A 17,980-nucleotide genomic window follows, 5' to 3' on the forward strand; every position below is an offset into this window, starting at 1 on the left:
TCACGTCTTTAGTCAAGTTGACTCCAAGATATTTGATTTTGTGCGGCACTAATGTGAATGGGATTGCCTTCTTAACGTCCATCTTTTCCCTATCATTATTGGTGTATAAAAAGGCCATTGATTTTTGTGTGTTAATTTTGTAGCCTGCCACCTTGCTATATGAATCTATTGTTTCTAGAAGCTTTTTTGTAGAGTCTTTAGGGTTTTCTAAGTAAAGTATCCTGTCATCTGCAAACAGTGAGAGCTTGACTTCTTTACTTCTTCCTTTCCTGTCTGGATTCCCTTGATATCTTTTTCTTGCCTGATCGCTATAGCAAGTACTTCCAATACTATGTTGAAGAGAAGTGGTTAGAGCAGACAGTCTTGTCTTGTACAGAATTTAGAGAAAAGGGTTTTAGTTTTTCTCCATTGAGGATAATATTTGCCTTTGTCTTGTGGTAGATGGCTTTAACTAGATTGAGAAATGTTCCTTTCATTCCCATCTAGCTGAGAGTTTTAATCAAGAATGAATGTTGGATCTTATCAAATGCTTTCTCTGTGTCTATTGATATGATCATGTGATTTTTATATTTCTTGTTGTTGATGTTGTGTATTATGTTGATAAATTTACGTATGTTAAACCATCTTTGCATTCCTGGGATGAAGCCTACCTTGTTGTAGTGTATGAACTTCTTTCAGGGGTCCTCAAACTTTTTAAACAGGGGGCCAGTTCACTGTCCCTCAGACCATTGGAGGGTCTGACTATAGTAAAAACAAAACTTATGAACGAATTCTTATGCACACTGCATATATCTTATTTTGCAATGAAGAAAAAAAGATAAAATACAATATGTGGCCCGCAGGCCATAGTTTGAGGACCATGTATCTTGATGATGGATCGGATCTTATTTGCCAGGGTTTTTTTGAAGATCTTTGCATCTGCATTCATCAGGGATATTGGTCTGTAATTTTCTTTTTTGGCAGCATCTCTGTCTGGTTTTGGTATCAAGGCGATATTGGCTTCATAAAAGCTGTTTGGAAGTGTTCCCGTTTTTTTAATTTCATGGAAGAGCCTAGCTAGGATTGGTAGTAGCTCCTCTTGAAAGGTTTGAAAGAATTCATTAGTAAAACCATCTGGGCCTGGGATTTTCTTTTTGGACAGATGTTTGATTAAAGTTTCAATTTCCTCCATAGTGATGGGGGGTGTTTAGATATGCTACATCCTCCTTACTTAACCGTGGAAGGTTATAAGTGTCCAAGAATTTATCCATTTTTTCTAGGTTCTCATGTTTAGTAGCATAAAGGTTCTCAAAGTAGTCTTTGATTACCCTTTGTATCTCTGCAATATCTGTCGTGATCTCCCCCTTTTCATTTCTAATATGGGTTATCAGGTTTCTCTCTCTCTTTCTTTGTGAGTTTTGCCAATGTTCTATCAATCTTGTTTCTTTTTTCAAAGAACGAACTTCAACTTTTGTTGATCTTTCATATTGTTTTTAGGGTTTCCACTTCATTGATTTCTGCTTTCAGCTTTGTTCTTTCCTTCTGTGTCCCTATTTTTTGTTCTTTTGTTGGTCATTTTCTAATTCTATGAGCTCCGTTATTAAGTTATTCAGGTATGCCCCTTCTTCTTTCCTAATGTATGCTTTCAAAGCTATAAATTTTCCTCTCAGGACGCTTTTCTGAGCGCTTAGCCAGGAGTAATCCCTGACCATCAAACGGGTGTGGCCCAAAAACAAACAAACAAAAAAAAAGAAAAAAAAGAAAACAATCCCTGGGCCGGAGAGGTGGCGCTAGAGGGAAGGCACCTGCCTTGCAAGCACTAGCCTAGGACGGATCATGGTTGGATTCACTCAGCATACCATAAGGCCCCCCAATCCAGGGGAGATTTCTGAGCATATATCCAGGAGTAACCCCTGAGCATCAAATGGGTGTGCCCCCCCAAAAGAAGACAATCCCGTTCTCATTAGTGTCACACAAACTCAAATAACTTGGAGTCAACTTAACTTAAGAGATGAAGGACCTATACAAAAGAAACTACAAAACCCTGGTTCAAGAAATAAAAGAGGACACACAAAAACGTATCATGGATTGGTAGGATTAACATCATTAAAATGGCAATACTCCCCACAGCCTTGTACAGATTTAATGAAATCCCTCTAAAGAAACCCATGAGTATTATTTGAAGAAGTAGAAATAACACTCCTGAAATTCATTTGGAACAATAGCACCTTCAAATATCTAGAGGAGCCCTTGGAAAAGAAATATGGTAGGATCACTTTCCCCAAATTTAAATTGCAGTATAAAGCTATAGTCATTAAAACAGCATGGTATTGGAATAAAGACAGACCCTCAGATCAGTGGAACAGACTTGAGTATTCAGAGAATGCTCCCCAGATATACAATCAATTAATCTTTGATAAAGGTACAAGAAATGCAAAATGGGGCAAGGAAAGCCTCTTCAACAAGTGGTATTGGACAACTGGTCAGCCACTTGCATAAAAGCGAACTCAGATCTCCATCTAACACTATGCACAAATGTCACATCCAAATGGATTAAAGACCTGGATATCAGACTGGAAACCATAAGTTATATAGAACAACACATAGGTAAAATAATCTGAGATAGAAAAGTAGGATACATCGCAGTTCAGTCACAGACCTCTCAAACATTGCCAGATGTAGTAGCTGTGGAGACATCCTAAGAGCTACCTGGGTGACCTGGGTAATTCCTCCACACTATATGGCCTGAACAGCAGCAGCACATTCTCAGGCACTAGCATTGAACTATTATGTTGATCTATTTGAATATTAGGAGTAGTGGAGCCACAGACCATAGTTTGGGATAACACCTTCCACCTCATTCACCTTCCCTTGGCAAAATTAAAACAAAGGGAAAAAGGAGAAGAATTCTAGAGTGACTCTAAAAAGAGAAAGTATAATTTATTTCTGTTATTTATTCAGATGAATAATATAATGATTATAATAATATATAATTATTATATGATAATAATTATAATAATATAATAGTAAGTTCAACTTTTCTCCATTAATAGTGAATAGCCTCCAACCAAGTAATGTAATAGGTGAAAGTGTTTCTTCTTTCAGTTTCCAGTTTCCACTGGTCACCAATACTTTCTTTAAATAAAGTTTTAATTTGAGCTTTAGCATTTACTGATTCCTTGTTTCCATTAACTATTTACTTATCCATATTACTTAAAACTTAAAAACAATGTACTTAAGTACTTTAGTACTTAAAACCTATGGGGGAAATAAAAATTAACTACTAAGATATTATATATATATATGCACTGGCCATATCTTATCAGCCCTCATCCAGCAAACTAAACTTTCTTACAGCATGCTGAGAGTGGTGCTGTCAGTTACAGACACTAGATCAATTTCCATCCACATGAAGAAACTCATGACTCTGGTAATTAATCAATTAGATCCCCATATTCCTGGAAGAGATTTTAAGCCCAAGGGAGAATTAGCATATATATCTAGATAAGCCTCTTTTTATATTCCTGATCTTTACCTTCTCACAATAAAGAATTTCGAGAGAATGAAGTTCAATAAAGCCAATCCCCACAAAAGGAAAAGGAACTAAGTGATTATAAAGAAAGAGACAACAAACCAAGATGAGTGTCTGCATTCTGTGACTAAGCAGATCCTATGGCATTTACACACTTAGATTGCCTACATGCATGAACCTATTATTCACCTTTTTAATTTTGGCTGAAATCAGTCAACACATTTTATTGCTATAAAAATACAACCACACACACTTAGATTAGATTATCTTTATTTTTAATCTTTGATGTTCATACTGAATTTAATTGGAACATTGACAATTATTGATTTAGGCTAGTAGGTGTTCTAAATCTAGTTTGCTAAACACAATGGGGAAATAATCATAAAGTTAAAGATGATGTCAGGCTGTAGGCTACAGTAGATTTTGAGAATGAAGAGTTCACTAAAAAAGGTTGGAAGAGGGGGCTAGAGAGATAGCACAGTGGTAGGACATTTGCTTTGCACATGTCGAACCCGGAACAGACCTAGGTTTGATTCCTGGATTCCATATGGTCCCCCCAGCCTGCAAGGAGCTATCTGAGCTCAGATCCAGGAATAAACCCTGAAAGCAACCGAATGTAACCCCCGCCCCCCCCCCCCCAAAAAAAAGGTTGGAAGAGTTGGTCTTCAAAATGAACTTTTTTTTGATAATTTATATTGTGACCAAAGCAATTATGAATCAGTCACAGTAATATTTAAGGTGCATATTGACAATGAATCAGGGCCATTCCCACCACCAGTGTGTCCTCCTTCCATCCTTGTTCCCAGCATGCATCCCAAATCTCCCTTCTCTTCCCCACAGATTGTTAGTGTAACCGGTATCTGCTGTGTATAACTTGTTGTAGATTGGGTATCGAGTCTGTTGTTATTGAATTTGGGTTTACTGTTTTAGTCTGATCATTTTTTATTTCTACTCAATGTTCATACAACTGTTTAGTCCTGGTACTATTCATTTATTCCCCCCCCCTCAATTTATGAACAGAAAATGATGACTAAAGTTATGTGGTTCTGTTTAAAAAAAAAAGAATAGAAAAAAGGAAAAAAAAACCTGGGAGGAGTCCGTCTAGAAGGTTATAAATATTAATTTAAAAGAAGAAAGGGAAAAAAGAAAAATCAGCAACAACAACAACAACAAAAGAAAATCAAAACCAGCAACTGCAAAAAGCACAACAGCAACAAAATAACAATAGTCAAATAGTAACCAAGAGAATGGGGGGGGGGGAGGAAGGAGGGCTGGTGTGGTAAGGTTTTGTGCTTCTTTCTCTTTCTTTCTTTCTTTCTTTCTTTCTTTCTTTCTTTCTTTCTTTCTTTCTTTCTTTCTTTCTTTCTTTCTTTCTTTCTTTCTTTCTTTCTTTCTTTCTTTTCTTTCTTTCTTTCTTTCTTTCTTTCTTTCTTTCTTTCTTTCTTCCTTCCTTTCTTCCTTTCTTCCTTTCTTCCTTCCTTCCTTCCTTTCTTTCTTTCTTTCTTTCTTTCTTTCTTTCTTTCTTTCTTTCTTTCTTTCTTTCTTTCTTTCTTTCTTTCTTTCTTTCTTTCTTTCTTTCTTTCTGTCTGTCTTTCTTTTTTCTTTCTTTCTTTCTTTCTTCTTTCTTTCTTTCTTTCTTCTTTCTTTCTTTGTTTTTTCTTTCTTTGTTTTTTCTTTCTTTCTTTCTTTCTTTCTTTCTTCTTTCATTCTTTCTTCTTCTTCTTCTTCTTCTTCTTCTTCTTCTTCTTCTTCTTCTTCTTCTTCTTCTTCTTCTTCTTCTTCTTCTTCTTCTTCTTCTTCTTCTTCTTCTTCTTCTTCTTCTTCTTCTTCTTCTTCTTCTTTGCTTAGGCACAGTAAATATTGGGTAAGTTAGAAAAGGAATTTCCTTGGACTAAAAGACACAGGGTTTCTCCGCCCTTTAAGAATACTGTCATGGGGACAACTACAGGCTCCATATTGGTCATTTTCATACCCCAAGTTCTTTTTATGGTGTCAGGAAAATTTCTGTACAGTTGTGGATGCTAAAATCAGGCCTCTGTAAATAAAGATCTTGGTATTTGCACAGGTCATAGGATTAATCCTAGGATAGAGTCTTTATGGTTCTAGAAGTTCTGTTCCATCACTGTTGTTGTAATCAGTCTTCTGTAATTAGTGGCCTTGGTTTTTGCACAGATCTTAGGATGAAGCCTGGGATAGTCTTTCATTATGGTTCCAAATGTTTTTCTCAGTTGCAGTTGTCAAAGTCAGACATCTGGAATTAGAGATCTTGGTTACTGTACAAATCCTAGAAAGCCTAGGCTAGGGTCTTTCTTATTGGTCCCAGGATAAGTTCTGCCTAGTCATGGTTGTCAAAGTTAGTCTTAAAATAAACAACTTTATCTCAAGTCTTTATCAATAATTTATTTGGATTAGCAATGTAATGATAAGACAAAATTTTATATATATTCAAAACATAGTGTTTTATATATAATTAAATTATATATATATATATATATATATATATATATATATATTTTTTTGGTTTTTGGGCCACACCCGTTTGACGCTTAGGGATTACTCCTGGCTATGTGCTCAGAAATTGCCCCTGGCTTGGGGGGACCATATGGGACACCGGGGGATCAAACCGCGGTCCGTCCTACGCTAGCGCTTGCAAGGCAGACACCTTACCTTTAGCGCCACCTTCCCGGCCCCAAATTCTATATTTTATAACATTTTATTTTACATATAAATGGAGTTTCTGGTTAGTATGTTTTATTTCAATGAAGTATTTTATATAAAGCCATAAGTAGAATACCTATATTTTCTTTTAATGTTGTTCAATGATTGAAGTTTTATCTAATCTGATCCTTTAATACTTTTCTCTTCCAACTTTTACACCACAGTATGACAAGACCACTACTTCAGGATTTTTCATTAATTAAAATCTTCAATCCAACAGTTTTAAATACGTATACATTATCTAAGCAATTTCAGAAGCTCCACCTATACTGAATTATATACATCAAGATAATAATGAAAATGAATTTCATAGTTTAGGTCATAAAAATAATAAAATGATTGAAAGTATTGCCTCTGTAACAGTAACTTGCATTTAGAATTTCTATATATTGTCTGGTAGCTGGTTAATAACTGTAGTCTGACCTGTCTAAACTTGATACCAAACATGTAATAGACCTCAGCTAAAGTTTTATTATAAGCATTACTATAGAAAATTCTACAAAGCAAAGAGTTTCTCTAATTGTTTAATTATGTAAATATTCTGCATGCATCAATTTTTTATTAAACTTTAACGTCAAAGCTGAATAAGGAAAACCATAAACTCACTTTGCTAGTGATGAAGCTAAGGGTGTGAAATAGGCAATTGTACAAGACAGCATAAGTTATAATAGGATGAATTATTTCTAATTACCAATATATTTGTGCTTACAAAAGAGGCCACAAATTAGACAGTCTCCTTAATAACAGGGATATGGTAAACTTATGTACAAAACCATATGCTCATTGTGTGTATAACATGAAGCATATATACACCATTATAGGCATTTTATAATTTCTATTTGTCTATTCATCAATTGCATATCCCATTTCACATGTGAATGATATCATATATTACTTCTTTTTATCTGTTGTTTTATTTTGCTTATACTCACCCAGATAAACTTATATTTAGATAAGTCATCAAACTTTCTTGAGGCTAAACATTTTGAGATGCCACTCAAAGACTTCTACTGTTTTTTTAAAATTTCTCTGAAAATTATTACTTCTCTGAGGTTCTGATGGGAGAAACCTTCTTCCTTTTCCTCAGCTCATCCCTGTGTGTGTACTTTATAAGTTAGATTTAAGGATTGAACAGCCCCTTTTCAACATGCTTTTCCTTGCAAAAGGAGGTCAAATGTACCAGTGAAATTTAGGAGTAGCACCTGTTGCAATTCTGTTTTCCATTTGTAGGAAATAGGGCAAGATCTTCAACAGACGTAGGTACCTTCTTTGATGTCATTAAATAAATTTGCTTTTTGGTAGCAAACATTTTTTTTCTCTTATATTGAATATCTAATCTCAGCCTGGATAAAGCCTTTTCATTTTTAACAAAATGTTCTGTAATAATGAGGCAACTAATTTTTTTTACCCTTTCCAAAGTAATAGGCTTTGATTCACATTTGTTTTTATACTGCACTTAAAAAGCCTAAGCTCTAATCAATAATACAGGCTTCATTTCTGTCCCAGACAATTATTTACAGAGTATGGGAACACTTTTAACTTTACATGCTATTTAGGCAGTATAGAAGTGGAGTTTGCTTGCCTTTTAACTCAATAGAATGGAGATAAAAGGCACTAAAATTAACTAAAAATAAGAGAAAAACACTTCATGAAATACCAGTATTCTAAGCATCATTGCTCTAAGAACCAGAAAGATGTCTAGAAATGGAACTTATATAGAGAAAACACAATACTAGAAGGTACAGTGTATTGATGAATACAATACCATATATATAGGCACTGAACACTGTTATAATCTCAGAATAAATAAAATTATAATTGTGGAACTATTTATCACAAAAATATACAATAGTTAACACTTAATATGGGCATTCCTTATAATATTTTGTAGACAGTTACTACATTCTGGACATTTTAAATTTGAAGCAAAGAAAAATATCTTATTGTGTTGAATTGCTGTAGAAAGTGGTTGATGGGAGGAATTTTTAAAACATTTGGAATATATAGTAAAGATAAAAATATTTTAAAATCTCTATATTTGTATCATATTTTCTGTCCTCTCACTTTACCAAAACATCTGTCCTAAATGTTATGAATTGACATTGTAGAGCTTGAAAATATACCTCAATAAAATATTTTTATTTAACTTCCTGAGAATTCATAATTTCTTAGAAATTCTAAGGTTGTTTCTATTCTTGAAATAATCTCATAATATGTTTATATATGTAAAAAAGAAAGACATTGTGGTGCAGGAGTCAATTAGCAACATCTGTTTCAGATATTTATTTATTCGTGGCATTTTCTATTAACAATTATTACAATCACTTAGTCATAATTGTATACTGAGTTTGTAAATAAACCAGTCTTTGCCTTGTTGTTTCCTGTCATCTGAAAGATTATTTTTATTCCCCTCTGTATTTACTTAATACAGAGCATTCTGACACACAGTATCATCCTAATGCTGTTTTCCTATTCAGTCTTTGTTAAATCCATCTTTTCAAGATCTCCTTTAATTTCCTTTAATTCAATCTATTAATTTAAAATTGTAATTTCTTTATACTTAAAAGTAAGTTCTTTATTATTTATTATTGTCCTCTTCAATCAGAGTAGGGATCTCTGTCTATCAGAGAGGCTTAGCAAACACTATATGTGTTAAATAACTTTCATGGGTAATCTTTTTTATTCAATTGCCTTATTAGCATTATGAAATTGTTGCATTATATTTCTCTTGCATTTCCCTGGTACCTGTAGTAAAGTACTATGAATAGCTCCTTAGCGAAAATTATAAATTTATTTTATATGACTTAACTTTAGTAAGTCATTTGTCATGCCTTGCAATACTACAATAGTAATATCTTAGCACTTAGTGTATATGAGGCATCATACAATGATTTATATACATTCTATACCATGCAAAATTATGTATATTTAATTAGCATAAAAATCTGTGAGTAGTTATGTCCATTATCTATGTGACATAAATAGAATAAATAAAAAGGGGTTATACAAAGAGGTTGGGAGTTTACTCAATTCAGCACAAAAAAAGGGGCAGCAAACTAAAAAGTATTTTTAACTAAAAAGTTAAAATATTATTTCTTTGAAATCCAAAGAGATTATTTTACCAAAAAGCAAAAACAAACCATTATAAATAAATCTTCAGCACTATGTTCGATAGTTCTAAAAAGATGGGGTCATAGTGATTGCATAGAAGTAGAGTATTTGCCTTGCACACAGCCAACCCATAACAGATCTGGTTCCAATCCTCAGTATCACATTTGGTCCTCTGTGCCTGCCAGGAGTGATTTCTCAGCACAGAGCCAGGAGTAAGCCCTGATCCCTGCCAGGTGTTGCCCACAACCTCCCCACCCCCCACAAAAGAAAAGACAAGTCTGTATTTTTATGAAATGTGAAAAATGTATCTGTTTAGGTTATTAACCTGCTGCTGTAGGAAGACTGGATTGCAATTAGCAGAAAATGGCTTCGTGCAAAAAGCAAGATCACTAATTACAGAAGACTGATTACAACAACCATGATGGAGTAGAATTTCTAGAACCATAAAGAAACGCTTTATTCTAGGCTTTGTCCTATGACCTGTGCTAATACCAAGAACTCTATTTACAGAGGAATTATTTTTCATCCACAACTGAACAGAACTTTTCCTGGCTTCATAAAAGACCTTGGGATTATACAACAAGCATGTCCGGAGTCTGTAGTTGTTCCCATGACACTATGCTTCAAGGTCATATCTCTTGGGCCAAGGGAATTTCCTTTCTAATTTCTCCAATACTTATTGGCTCTATGCAAAAAAGAAAAGAAAAGAAAAATCATAACATCTTGCCACACCAACCCTTCCTTTTTTTCTTTTCTTTTTCTTTCTTGTTGTTGTTTTGTTGTGTTTTATTTGTTGTTGTTGCTGTTGAGATTTTTATTCTTGTTTTTTTGTTACTTGTTTTTTTTCCCCAATAAATCCACAGAACTTGAATCATCTTGTTCTGTCTCATAAATTGAGGGAGGGTAAAGTGGATGGTGTTGTGTATGTTAACATTTTAATGGGATTATTATGTTACTGATCCTACCCTGATCAGTGTGTGTGCCCTACCCAAGGGTGTGACCTGGCATTCTGCTCCCACCCTAGGGTGGTACCTGATTCTGCTCCCACCATTGGGTGCTACCTGATCCCACCATTGGGTGGTACCTGATTATGGGGCATAAAAACAAGGGACTGTGGAAGGCGAGGGGCTTTTTGTCCTGGACCTATTCTTAGGCCTTTTGGGTTCGGCCTCTTCATCGAATAAAGAGCTATTTTCTTCGAAAGCCTGACTGCCTGTTGGCTTTCTTCCCGCTGCATTCACCTCAGAACCGCTGACTGAACAGGATAACAAACAAACGTGTGGTCCGAGCTGGAGGAGAAAGGCCTCATCCTCCATTCTTCCATCAGTCAACCTCTTCAGGGGCTGACTTGCAACAGATGGTACCAATACCAAACAGTCACATGAACATTGAGTGTAAATAAAAAATGATCTGACCTGAACACCATACCCAAAATCAACAACAAAAACAGAATCAATACCAAATCTACAACAAGTTATACACAAAGGAGACCTATTACACTAAGAGGGTATCGATAAAGAAGGAGGTATGGAATGCATACTGGAGGGAGGACAACACTCCTGGTGGAAATGGCCCTAATTCATTGTTAGTATATACCGTAAATATAACTGTGAAATATTTTAAATAAATATTGGTCATAATAAAAATTACTAAAAAAAAAGATACAAATGTCAGGCTGAAGTGTTAGTACAGTGGATAAGGAGTGTGCTTTGCATGCTGTTGATTAGGGTTTGATCTCAGTCATCACATAAGTTGCCCTGAACAGCGTCAAGAGTAATATTGAATGCAGAGCCAAGAGTTATCGAGGGTACTGATGAGTGTGACCAAGAAAAAATAACGTTATAAACAGAAACACAGTAGTTAACATGCAGACTTTGAGGTAATCTGGTAGTTCATGGTGTCAACCTGTATAAAGTTGGATCAATCCTGTTCATCAAAAAGAGTCACAAACTCAAAGATGCTCACTCTAATTTTTAAATCAAGTTTTATGCATTGAAATAACGAATAGAACCTATAACAAATAAATCCCCACAAACACTAAAGAACATAAATATGTCTGTTTGCAATGAGCATTAACATACGAAGGATATCTTGTCAAGTGTGAGAAAGTGGATGAATCTAGAGATATTATGGTAAATTAAACAACCTATCATAAAAACAACAATACAACATTATTTGATTAGGCAGATATCAAAAATAATCAAGTAGGGAAGTAGAAAATACAATTGTAGTTTTGGTGTCTTGGGCATGGCATAGAATTCTTATTTGATATGAAGTTTCTAGTATGCTAAATAAATACCTTCTAGAGATATTTTAAATAACATAATGCCTAAAGTTAGCCATATGGTGTAGATTTCTAAATTTGTTTAGGTAAAATCTCATATTAAGGAGCCTGCAAAATAGCTATAATAAGCAATAACAACAAAAGTTCATCACTATAAATAGAAGAGATTTAAAAAACTATGACAATTATTTGAAATGCCTATAATATTAATTATGGTGAGAGCATCATAAATATTTATTAGAAGGCTTAATATGACTTGTTAAATATGTGTGGTTCTGTGTATGTCGATAATGTAATAAACTTCTCCAAATTTGTAAGTGTGATTCATCAAATTATCTATAGCCACTATTAAAGAAGACAATGAATATCATGAAAACATATTTATTTTAGGATCAAATTAATTATTTTTAATTTGAAAAATCAGGAAAGTCATCTTCTAGAATGTGAAGCAAATACAGTTTTAGTATCTAATAATTTACCTATAAATATCTGAAAAATGAAAGTATAGTACTAAAGAACAGTTAAGATCCCTTTGAAACCTTAAGATTTGGTTGGGGAAGACGTGTTATGTGACAGAACACAAAAGACAAAAAAATTTAAGACAGTGTTAAGTTTTATTTACCAACAAAGAGATTAGCTGACAGTGGAATGAATATATTTGAATTGATACTCACTGATGCATAGGAGGCAATCAAGTGTAGATCATGAATACAAACTTTTCCGCAAAGATAAGAATTTTATTGAACCTCTGGACACAATGGAATTAGTACATTCAGAGGACATTTTCTTCTTTTTTTCTCTCCATTCTGGCTTTGTCTACAATATTTTCTGAAACATAACCAGTTGTGTTTTAGGAAAGTACTTTCTGTTATTTTTCCTGAACTGAAACTCATTTCACTACTTTCTAGTTCCTTATAGGCATAATTCTCCTACTTTATTTGTGCTATTTAAATATTCCTTATTTAAAGACACTGTTTATAATTGAGAAAATCTAAATTAGCACTGACACTTAAAGATATCTTAGGATAACCCTGCACTACTCATATAATAGCTAGTAGTCAGTATATAATATTATTTAAATTTAATTTAAATTAACTAAAATTAAAAAAATCTAATTCTTCCAAAAGTTAGACAAGGAAGTTTTATTGAGCATTACCTATGCCACTTATTTTGCCCCTTGTAGAGTATTTATTAATAGTATGTTTACTTGTTTATTCATCTATTTCTTCTACTCTTTAAAATCTGTGAGTTGGACTTTTAAAAACTTTTATATAGCAGTTGTTTTCAAAATTGATTGATAAATACTTGCTGAATTCATAATATCTATGCTTGTAAGATGAAAAGACATTAAACTAGAGTAATAATCATTGTTGCCTGATGTATCATTCACCCACATGTTTTGTTTGTTTATTTATTTTTGTTTTGGAGCCATACCGGGCTACTCCTGGTTATGCACTCAAAAGTTGTTCTTGGCTTGGGAGACCATATGGGACTCCAGGGGATCAAATGCGGTAAGCCACATGCAAAGTAAATGCCCTATGCCCTATTGCTGTGCTATCATACCAGCCCCCATTCACCCAAATTTTAATTTTTTAGTTTATTAAATTAAAGTAAAAAAATTGCAATGATTTTTTTCTGTTTTTTTTTTAATTGTAACATTTTATTTGTCTTGGCAGCTTCTTTTACTCTTAGAGGTCCATTTCTATGTTAGATATGGTCTATTGCCAAGCAAAGTAAGATTGTTTTGGGGGGGGGGGGTTTACATCCAGCAGCACTCGGGTTAACTCCTGGTTCTACGCTCATAAATCACTCCTGGAAGTCTCAGGGAACAATAAGGAATGCCAGGATTTGAATTACTGTCCATCCTAAATAGGCTGTATGCATGGCAAAGGCCCCACTGCTTTGCTATCTCTCCGGCCTCGCAAAGAATATTTTAAGACAAGAACAGATATATCTGATGGGAAAAATAATGTAATCTTTTGTAGGAGTCACAGTTTTATCATGTAAAAAAATAAAAGAATGTGTACCTGATTCTAACTGCTATGAAAGACAATTAGCAGGTTACATGGGATATTATTTATCTAACTTTAAAATTAAGCTTATTATAGTTAAGCTCAGGCAAGAGCTGAGAGATGATTGATGGATCACAAGAACAAAAATAAGAAAGAAATAAAAGAAAATTTAATTAGTAGACAGGGACTATATAGGCATCTTAAAAATCTATATGATACTTGGTACTTTAATTTAGTGAGAATTTAGAAGGTGTTTCATGACTAAGCAATAAAACCTTCCTAAAAAAACTGAAAAAAGGGAATTTGGGCAAGTTTTGGGTTGTTGATCAAGTGTTCAGAAAGGGCCAAGAAACTCCACATCTTTTTTCTTTGATATACTTTGCTTTATGCATCCTTATAATCTGATTGTTCTTGAGTTATACTCTTTTAAATATTTTAATTAGTAGAAATTAAGAAAGGATTCATGGTTATCTCTGAGCCAGAATTAGTATGTTACATACACAAATAAAAACACATATTTTCATTTGGCATCCAAAGAGAGAAGAGGTTTTGTAAAGTTCAGTTCTCAACATGAATCCACCTCTAGGATGATAGTTTTAGAACTGAGTTGGATTGTGGAAAATTCATGTGATACTTAAGAATTTATTGTTGGTGGAAAACGCCCTGTCTTCCAACATCAAAATTGTAATAAGAATTTTTGTCAACGAAGACAAAAGAATATAAGAAAGCAAACATGAGGGCCAGAGCTGTAGCACAGTGGTAGGGCATTTGCCTTACCTGCAGCTGACCTAGGACAGACACAGACTCCATTCCTGGCATCTCATATGGCCCCCCTAGCCAGTAGTGATTTCTGAGGGCAAAGCCAGGAGTAACTCATGAGCACTGCCTGGTGTGGGCCCCAAAGCCCAAAACAAAAACAAACATGGGACAGTAAGGTTGTCATCTGACTCCTCCAGGTAAAAGAAATCAGTATCAAAACCTAAAGCTAAAGTATTGAAATAGAGTTCTATTGAGAGGCTTACAGAGGCTCAATCTAGAAAATTAAATGTAAAATTAGCTGTGTGACCAAATATTTTGTCTTGAGTGGCTGGGTGATTGCTGGTACCATTGATTTAAATGTTTCACTCAGATAATAGTAAATTCACTGAGCAAAATGATGAGTTCAGTTTTAATAATAATGGTTAAAATCTTGCAACCCGTCTAAGTTGAATGTTCAGTTGTTAAAGACAAAATCTGAATGTCAGGGGAAAACTGAAGATAAAAATTTAGGGTAATAGGCATACAGTTGTTAAAAGAAACAGAGAATTAAATATCACTTATTTCAGCTCATAATTCTTATATGAAAGAACTCTATTTTGACAGAGAAAGTGATTTGGTAAGAAGCATGTATTAGATAAAGAAAACAAAATGGGTATGTATGTAAGGACATAGACTTAAAAATCTATCTTTTCTAAGCAAAATTCAGACTTTTCATACTACACTGCACATCTAAATCTACTGACTTAACACCCAATGATATAAAATAGAACCTTACTTTGTATGTAAATATTCTCTGACTTTAATATATCACATCACACCTTTTTATTGGCACAGGAATATTTTATGATTAAGATTAATTATAGTATATAAACATTATTGTTATGCTATTAATTAATTTAATAAAGAATTCATTTATTTTGAAAATGTGATATTACTAAGGTTTGAAGTATAGAAATCAATATCTCATTAACAAATTATTGTTATTTATATATATTTATAGGCATCACTACATTAATTTTTTAGTAAAAAAATAAAAAAACACCTCAAAAAGCTGAAATGAGAATTACATTTTTGAAGTGTTCTAGCTTTAAATTCATTTGAAATAAATAGTAAATTTAGTAAAAATATAAAATTAATCTTGTTTTCCTTGGATCTCACAAATCTGGCTAATAGCTCTTTTTTGTTTTTAATCATTGAAATATATGAGTGATTTAATCATTATAATTCAGCATATTACAAAAGTAAGTTTACAAACTATTGTACATTTTCCATATATGTTAGTCATGACATATAAAATAATAAAAATATTTTCTGTGATTAATGCCAAGATTCTTAGCAGTGCATGGATATACTGTATTGTTTCCTTCTAAGCTATTTCTGTGTGGAAGGGATAGACAAAATTCATTCTTAGGAACTTCAAAAATTTGGTAAATGAAATGATCTTAGAAATCATCAAAAGGCCTTTGTCTTGTCTTCAATTTTACATTCTACCTTCTATTCACTATATTTAGTAATATTTATATTTCATTTATTGTGGGGTAGAGGGCTCCAAAACAATGTTCAGAGTGCTGGGATCATCTTTTTAAAATTTTGTCAACCACAACCAGGCATGAGGATATCATGATGTTCAGGAGTTTGAAAACCACTAGGGCTACACCAAAAGTGTTAGGAAGAAAATGTTCAGCTTTTTGGATCAAATCTGAATCTTTGACTCCTTTGCAACCCTTATATATCTTTAAATCTTTGTTTAAGCACCATAATTACAAAAATGATTGTAGTTGGGTTTCAGCCATAAACAAAACAACCACCTTCCCCAGTTCAACATTCCCTCTGACAATACCCCTCCCTCCTCCCTCTTTCCCAACCCTTGCCTATAATTAAGACAAACATTCTATTTCTCTCTCTATTAAGATATCTACTAAGATAGTCATAGTAGTTGTTAGTGGAATTATTTCCCTAACTGCACCACTACTCTTCGTAATGAGCTTCATATTGTGAGCCGGTCCTTCTGACTCTCATCTCTATTATCTCTGAGAATTATTACAATAATGTCCTTAATTTTTCTTAAAACCCATAGATCAGTGAGATCATTCTGTGTCTATCTCTCTCCCTTGCAAACTCCTTGACCTAGATATCACCTTTCTTTTTTATTTCCAAATTATTTTCTTTTTTTTAAATTTTATTTAAACACCTTGATTACATACATGATTGTGTTTGGGTTTTAGTCATGTAAAGAACACCACCCATCACCAGTGCAACATTCCCATCACCAATGTCCCAAGTCTCCCTCCTCCCCACCCGAACCCCGCCTGTACTCTAAACAGGCTCTCCATTTCCCTCATACATTCTCATTATTAGGACAGTTCAAAATGTAGTTATTTCTCTAACTAAACTCATCACTCTTTGTGGTGAGCTTCCTGAGGTGAGCTGGAACTTCCAGCTCTTTTCTCTTTTGTGTCTGAAAATTATTATTGCAAGAATGTCTTTCATTTTTATTAAAACCCATAGATGAGTGAGACCATTCTGCATCTTTCTCTCTCTCTCTGACTTATTTCACTCAGCATAATAGATTCCGTGTACATCCATGTATAGGAAAATTTTATAACTTCATCTCTCCTGACAGCTGCATAATATTCCATTGTGTATATGTACCACAGTTTCTTTAGCCATTCGTCTGTTGAAGGGCCTCTTGGTTGTTTCCAGAGTCTTCTATGGTAAATAGTGCTGCAATGAATATAGGTGTAAGGAAGGGGTTTCTGTATTGTATTTTTGTGTTCCTAGGGTATATTCTTAGGAATTCCTAATTTTATTTCCAAATTATTTTCTTGCCTCTTAATGTGGTCATCTAAGCTTAGAAACTCTTGGTGGGCTGCACCAGACACTGACAATAAATGATAACCAAGTTTTAATCTGAAAACCCTTTAAATTGACTCTAAAGACATCAGTCTTTTGAAATACACTCTCCCTCTTGCCCCTCATGTTTAATAAGCTGTTTCTTTTAATAATTTGCATCAATATCCTTTGATCAAACACGGGGGGGGCAGCAGGATGGAGGATGAGATATGTGGTTGGGACACAAATGGTGTTTCAGAAGATCCTTGTGAAAAACTAGTTAAGAGGTGGCAATTATGGGGTAGTGGAAGAATGGCTTACCATTGGACACTATTGATTCAATGGAGTTTGAAGAGAGGGAATGGAAGACAAGGGTTGAGACTGGAATATTAGGCCAAGGATGGAACAGTAAAGGCAGAGACAACTAATGCAGTTTATTTTTAACATCAAATAAAAATAAAAGAAAATGGATATTAAAGACCAATCAGAATAATTCAGAAACTTTTAATTATTAGAGAGATTAAAGTTTCCTTCAAACCTAATTTGATGTTTAATTACTAAAAGCAAAATCCTGTATAGTACAGTATTACTCCAGAGTAATTAAAGGATGATCCTTTTGGCTGCTTTACCCACATTCATTTTATGAATGGATACCTCTCCTACTTCAAAATGCTTTAGGGAAGATACTGCTACCATTCCATGGTTTATTTTTAGGTTTGAAAGTGCCTGAAAATTTTGGCACCAGAATGAATC

The sequence above is a fragment of the Suncus etruscus genome, chromosome 14 (assembly GCF_024139225.1).
Source record: "Suncus etruscus isolate mSunEtr1 chromosome 14, mSunEtr1.pri.cur, whole genome shotgun sequence".
Lineage (NCBI taxonomy): Eukaryota > Metazoa > Chordata > Mammalia > Eulipotyphla > Soricidae > Suncus > Suncus etruscus.